Source organism: Camelina sativa, chromosome 9, assembly GCF_000633955.1.
Source record: "Camelina sativa cultivar DH55 chromosome 9, Cs, whole genome shotgun sequence".
Taxonomy (NCBI): Eukaryota; Viridiplantae; Streptophyta; class Magnoliopsida; order Brassicales; family Brassicaceae; genus Camelina; species Camelina sativa.
Window position 1 is genome coordinate 12,300,739 of NC_025693.1, and position 7,367 is coordinate 12,308,105.

Sequence of the window (7,367 nt, forward strand, 5' to 3'; positions counted from 1 at the left end):
AAATAAAAAGGAGAGAGTTCGGAGCAGATTACCTTTCACTGTTGGCAGAAAATGAGAAATGATGAGAGAGGGGGTGTATTTATAGAGTCGAATGGGCGGCAACCCTACGAAAGTAATTAGGACCTACGCGACTCTTCGATTTCCGACCTAGCGGATGTGACGCAAGCGACACGTGTCATCCGGACGATTCACGGTGACAGGATGCAGAAATCTGGGTAAAATTAAATAATTCTTTATGGTTTAGATCGGATATTCTCTTTTCCATAGTTCAAGATATTCGAATTGAATCTCAAATATTTAGAACTGGAGGGGGGTCTAATTGTTGGTGCGGGATTTAGCACCCCCGACATACCGAGCTAAACCAGAAAGATAATTCGATTATTTAACCGGGAATCCGGTTAAGACCCTAATTAGGTTAATTTAGGCCTGTTCGGATAAGGGAAGCCCAACTTTGAGGAAGAAGAACTGATTTCCACTTCGCCCAGCGGCCGAATCAAGAAATAAAACAACTTTCCTTATCTCAGTTCGTCTCATAAAGAAAGTTAATATATTATGTAATCTATGGACATGTATAAATAAGGAGAGACTTCTCCATTATAGATCATCCGATATTGAATACAATAATTCAGTTCTCTGCTTGTTCTTAGCAATTAACCCTAGTTCTTTGAGATCAATTCCCCTCTTTCTTAATTCCTAAGCTTAGATCGACTTTTTAGAGAGATTACTTCTTTGAATTTGTTTCCCTCCTTAAACAAATTCATTGTAGAAACCTAGTTTCTACACCTTCCATTCAGCTCCACATGTGTAGCAAAACGAGTATCCACATCTATCAAATCATATATATGAACATTATTACATTGTTAGTTTGACGAAAACATAAATAAAATTTTGAAATGATTAGATATTAATGTGACTAAGATATGGTGGTGCATGTGGTACGTGAAACCTGCAAGTTACATGCATGCATCCTTCTGAACGTTCGATCATGTGTTTGCACTTTTCACATTGACGCCACATGTTCTGATTTGCTAGAACTTTAAGTTTTAAATCATTCGTTGTAGGATTTGGACCCAATCTCTTGTAATCGTTGCATGACAAGTTATCGTGCCACGGAACTTTAAAATTGATGCAAAAGGGTATAGCACATTTGATACAGCAACTCCAACCTTCTTTGGTAGATTTAGAAATCTCGGTTTTCGATATTAAACTCGAGCACCTAGGGTTTGGGCAATAAACTCTGTCTGCCACAGGAAATGATCCCTCTTCAATCCTTTGTTCCCACATCTCTTGTAGTCTAGGAGTCAAAAGACTCGCACAACTTGGAAGAGTTAGCTTATACTCGCATTGATAATCAAGACATCTCGGTACACCTCCATCAAGTAGCTTAACTTCTATATGCCGTTTCACACACTCCATGCAGAATTGATTGCCCCATAAAAAGCCTAAAAATATCTGCCTCAGCTTTGATATTGTTATTGAAACAGACACGGCAAGTCCCAAACATACATATGCCGATTTCACAATCCATTGTTTCCATTGCAAGTTTAGAAACAAAATTAGCTTGATTTTGACCAGTCACCAAAACAAGTATGCTAGACGTAAGTTGTTGTCTGATGTGTTGCACATCATCCATTAGCAAGGCTATATTATTTGGCTCAGGTGCGGATCTTCCCATGACCTATATGTATTTAAAACAAGAATTAATAATGAATCATGTGAACCTTAACAGCCAAGGAAACACACTTACCAATTCGAAAATCTGATCATGATCACAACAGATTGAGAGATGATTTATCCCCATACTCACGGCTTCGGTTATTCAGGCCTTTAATGCCATAAGCTCAGTTTCTAAAATTGTAATGTCCGAGCCATGATGAAGAGGTCCCTTCATCTGAAACAAGAGATTCTCATCTTGGTCCAAAATCGTAACCCCAAATCCCGCTACTTACCAAACCCTTGAAGTAAAGCATGTACGTGTTGGACAGTGAGAGTATTGGGCTATGTATGTGCTCGTGACATAGGGCCTTCTTACTCCATAGTTATTGTTGTAACCACGATTGTTCACCTTGGGGTAACAGACTAAGACCCAGACCAAACAATCAAAATGGGCCAAGGCCATGATTCGGATCGGCCCACTAAGCCCGATAGAAGGTTTGGAGCGGAGAGACGTATCCCTCGAGTCAGTTCGCAGTTTGGACTCGATCAAAGATTCTCGCAATTAATTGAATTGATTAGGACGCGAGGATTACGCAGTGAATTGATTTGGCATTGATTGTAATAGACTGATATAAATACGAAAGGATGGGGACTGTAAGGGGGATGGAAAAACTTTCTCTTAAGCAATAATTCTCATTCTATTTCACAGCATTTTATCTCTAAATTCAGTTTGGAATTATAACGGTGGTAGGGTCCTCCGTTCAGAAACACTTCGGAAGGAGAATTCGGTTTCAGTTCTTACATTTGGCGCTAGAAGGAGGGGAACTCTATCACCTGCACTCCATATAGTTTCGACGTTTTTCTCCAAATCTTCATCATTCAACTCTACTATGGCTCACGAATCTACCAATCAGGTAACTTTGGAGTCTATCCAGAAACTTTTGCAGGATTTGACCAAAAAATCTGACCGTCAGCAAGCAACTGCCATCACCTTTTCCGAGCGCCTTGATAGCTTGGAAGGACGAGTTCCACTCGTTTGGAAGCAGTCGCCAGCTCAGTCGCCGATCTCTCGGCTTCTCACCGCGCATATGCTGATCGAGTGGACCTTCTTTCTACAGATCAAAATCCATAGAGGCGTGCTCTGTACTTCACTGGCATAGCTCCACCATTCAATCTGCAGCAGGAGACAACAACAACAACTCCAGGTCATACCATCTCCCGGACTACGCCACTACCAGCCAGGGATGGCCATGCCCCGGTCAAGCTCAAGGCCGCTGGTCCTTCGGTACTCCCAGTTCGGGTACCTCCTCCCGTAGGAGGGAATGTCCTTCGGGAAAACCTGACTTCGGGCACTTCAACCAATCTCGAGCTTCATTGGATGCAGGGCTAGATCCGTGACATGCGATCTAGAATGCACAGTGCGACCACTTCAGCACCGGATATATTTTTCAAGTAATCGAAGAATCAAAGCGGACTCCATTCTCAGCTCAGATAGCCGGAGTGCGTGTGAAGGATACAGGGAAGATTAAATTTTTGAGCTACGAAGGGAAAGGAGATCCGACAAAGCATCTCAAAATTTTCCTGCTCACGGCTAGCCGTGTGGACCTAGAACCTCTTAAAGCTGATGCCAGTTACTGTAAGCTGTTTGCCGAAACTTTCTGCGGACCCGCTCTGCTTTGGTTCGCGTCCTTAGCAGCTGGCTCCATTAACAATTTTACGGAGTTATTCACATCCTTTGTCAAGCAATACTCGAGCTTGATAGAAACGGCGGTTACGGATGCCCAACTGTGGAATGTAACTCAGACCGCAGGAGAATCACTTCGCTCGTATGTAACCAAATTCAAAGAAATCCAAGTCCAGATTCCGGGACTTTCGGACTCAACTGCCTTGGCCGCCCTAAAGAATGGCCTCTGGCACGAGTCCCGCTTCCGAGAAGAATTGATTGTGAACAGGTTTGCCACCATTCAGGATGCTCTGCATCGAGCTTCCAACTGGATAGTTGCCGAGGAAGAAAAAGCGGCAGCAGTTCAGAAGCATAAAGCAATATTGAAACCCCGTTTCGAGGCACCGGCCATGAAGACACCTCCAGCAGCTCCGAAGTCAGGGCTTGGGACCTTTGCGGTCCACAAGTCACTGCAGAAAGGATCCCCTAGGGGATCTCCTTCATAACCACCATTTTCACCACGCTCCAAAACAGGAGTGCTTCCAAGCAACAAATGGGTTCAGGACACTCAACTCGGGATTGCAAGAAGTTGATGCACCTTCTCGCTGAGAAGTTTGTATCTGGCGAAATGCCGAGTGTGTCAATTGATGAGCTAGACCCAAAGACGGCGTCCGAAATCGATGAAGATGTCCCTCCACCAAAAAAGCCAAGGCAAACTGAGGGGGACGCAGGTCCTAAAAAACAAATATACGTCATTATGGGGGCTCACGTTTATTTTACAACTCGATAATGGCAATCAAAGATCATCAACACAAGCTCGCTAATCCAGCACCTAAACGGGCGAAGCTCACTCCGAGCAATCTGCCTGAGATCACCTTTTCAGAGAAAGAAACAGAGGATCTGGACGCTCCTCATGACGACGCACTAGTTATTTCACTTGATGCAGCGAATCACGAGGTATGCCGAATCTTGATAGATACTGGAAGCTCGGTGGATTTAATTTTCCGGGAGACTCTCACTAGGATGGGCATTGGAAAGGAGCACATCGCAGGACCTCCATCTCCATTGGTTTCATTCACCAGCGAAACATCGATGTCTCTAGGAACGATAACTTCATCGTGCCCGGATCAAACCATCCTACCTGATAGGCTTCCGAGCAACACGGACTCGAACAATTGGGGGGCAAGGGACTGGCGAAGCCTGATCTGGGCTTACTTGGAACGAGGCGAACTCCCAGCCGACAATTGGGCGGCTAGGATACTTAAAATTATCAGTGCACGATATTGCATCTATAACGGAGCATAACAGGTTCTTATTTAATGTGTGTTGCTGGCGAGGAACTCGTGACACTGATGCAAGCTGTTCACAATGGCCCTAGTGGAAGCCACTCCGGAGGACGGACCCTGGCCTTCAAAATCAAACGGCAGGGGTACTTTTGGCCCACCATGGTCGCTGACTGCGAGGACTACGCCCGAACTTGTGAGAAATGTCAAAAGCATGCTCTCTCAATTCACCAGCCTACCAAACACCTTTTCTCTGTGTCCGCTCCTTATCCGTTCATGAGGTGGTCTATGGACATCATTGGCCCTTTACAACGAGGACCCGGGGGGTTCAGTACGTGCTGGCCCTTACTAATTACTTCTCTAAGTGGGTTGAAGCAGCGGCTTATGCAAAAGTGATAAGTGAGGAAGTAGAGCAGTTCCTGTTTAAGAGCATAATATACCGGTATGGCGTTCCACACGAAATCATCACGGACAATGGCCCGTAGTTCCTCTCTTCGCAGTTCGAAAGGTTTTGTGCCAAATGGAAAATACGGCTTAGTAAGTCAACTCCTCGTTACCCACAAGGAAATAGGCAAGCCGAAGCGATGAACAAGGTTATACTGGCGAATTTGAAAAAACGATTGGACTCTCGCAAAGGATGCTGGCCGGACGAACTGAAAGGTGTACTCAGGGTAATCCGAACCACGCCTCGACGAGCTACAAACGAGACACCTTTTTCCTTGGTCTATGGAGTCGATTCCGTAGTCCCAGCTTACCTCGCAGTACCCGGAGTTCGCACGACCTTGAATCCACTTCGAGCCTTGAAGAACGAAGAATTTATGCTAGACACACTGGATGTCATTAACGAGCGTCGGGACCGAGCTTTGGTTCGGATGCAGAATTATCAGAGTGCCATGGCACGCTAGTATAACTCCAAGGTCTGAGGTAGACCACTAGCAGTTGGCGACTTAGTCTTGCGAAAAGTCCATGAGAACACCGAAGAGCTCAACGCGGGAAAACTGGAAATCAACTGGGAAGGACCGTACAAAATTACTAGTGAAGTGCGCAACGGATTCTATCAGCTGGAAGATTCAAAGGGGAAATCAAAATTTTTCTCTAACTTTTTGTTAAGAATGGTTGATCATCATCAAAAAGCCGAAGTCTAACTTCGCAAAATTCGACAAAAACCAAAGTCTAACTTCGTATCAAAAAGTCTGGAGTTAAACTTTGCAAAATTCAATTAAACCAAAGTCTTACTTCGTATCAGAAAGTCCGGAGTCAAACTTCGCAAAATTCAATTAAACCGAAGTCTCACTTCGTGTCAGAAAACCCGGAGTTAAACTCCGCAAAATTCAGTTAAACTGAAGTCTTACTTTGTATCAGAAAGTCTAGAGTTAAACTTACTTCGCGAAATTCAATAAAAACAGAAGTCTTACTTCGTGACGGATAACTTGGAGTTTTAACTTTGCGAAATTCAATAAAACGGAGCCACCTTACTCCATAAAGCTTCGTTAAAACCGGAGTCCTACTCCGTAAAATTTTTTGACCGAGGTAATTTCAAGAACCTTAACGGAAGTCACACTTCCTAAAAACTGTTTGAATCGAAATATCACTTCGTACTATTAGAGTCCTGCCTAAAGTCAAGATCAAAAATACGACTCCACGAATTCAATTTGGTCGCGGGTTAGCAATAAAAAATTTCGGATGTATGAGTTATGAAGATAAAAGAAATCTTAATATTAAAGGAAATATTCATACTCGGAGTGGTCACCGCGACCAAAAACTCCGAGTTAGGTTCAGCAAAAGAGACGGAAAAACAACAAAAGGGGGGACAACTCGTGCCAAAACAACCCCGGAATGAATCTACTAATGATCGGAAGAATGAGGAGGTTCTGATGCCGCAACCTTGTCTGCTTTGGGAAGGACCAGGCTCATCTCTGCAATCTCCACCTCCAACCTGGTATTACCTTGGAAGGCATCTAGCCCCTGGTTCGACATTCTTCTGAAGTTAGTTCCGGACTCATCAATGGTGATACTCAAGGGGGGCTCGTTGCATAATAGCTCGGGCCTGTCCACCAAGAGGTCAGAAAATGCAGAAGGATCAAAGTCGCGAAGAATTACCTTCAAGACCTCTTCATCAGCTTTCTCCTCGTCAGCTAGCAAAATACCGAGCTCAGCTTCGATGTCTTGGATCTCCCCTCTAGAGATCTCCTCAACCAACATACGGTTAGCCCTAATCTCAGCAGCTCGGATCTTGGCCGGAGCTAGCTTCTCCCTTTCCTCGAAGTGAACCTTCACTTCCTCAATCAGTGGACGGAGAGTTCGCCTCATTGGTTACCTCTCCTCCCTCCGCACTCTTTCAATCTCGCAGCTGTTGCCAGCCTCTAGAAGTTGGTTGTGGAGTTTGATCTCGTGCAGTTTATTCTTAGCTGCTTTTTCATTTTCCGTGGCCTCATAGTAGAGATCGCCCGCCTTCTTCAATTTCCCTCGGAGGTCGTTGTTGGCAACCCCAAGGTCCAGCACCTCCACCTCAGCCTTCTTCATCCGAGCTTGGATCTGTTCGGCTTTCTCCACGGTTTTAGCATTTACGGCCTCCAATCTGGTGAACTCTGCCACCTGGGCTTCAAGGTCAGCCACTCTTCCTGAAGACCATTCACTTATAGAGGTCGATGGGGAAGCACACAGCTGCTCCTCATAAGACGCCACCTAGTTGTTAAAGTCGATAATCATCTGAGAGAGGCGGCTTGTTAGTCAAAACATAAAATAAAAAAAAAAAAAAAAAAAAA

General features: G+C 44.6%; 1 pseudogene; it reads right to left on the reverse strand.

Annotated features, from left to right (window-relative positions):
• Positions 778–1,973, reverse strand: LOC109126399 (annotated as a pseudogene).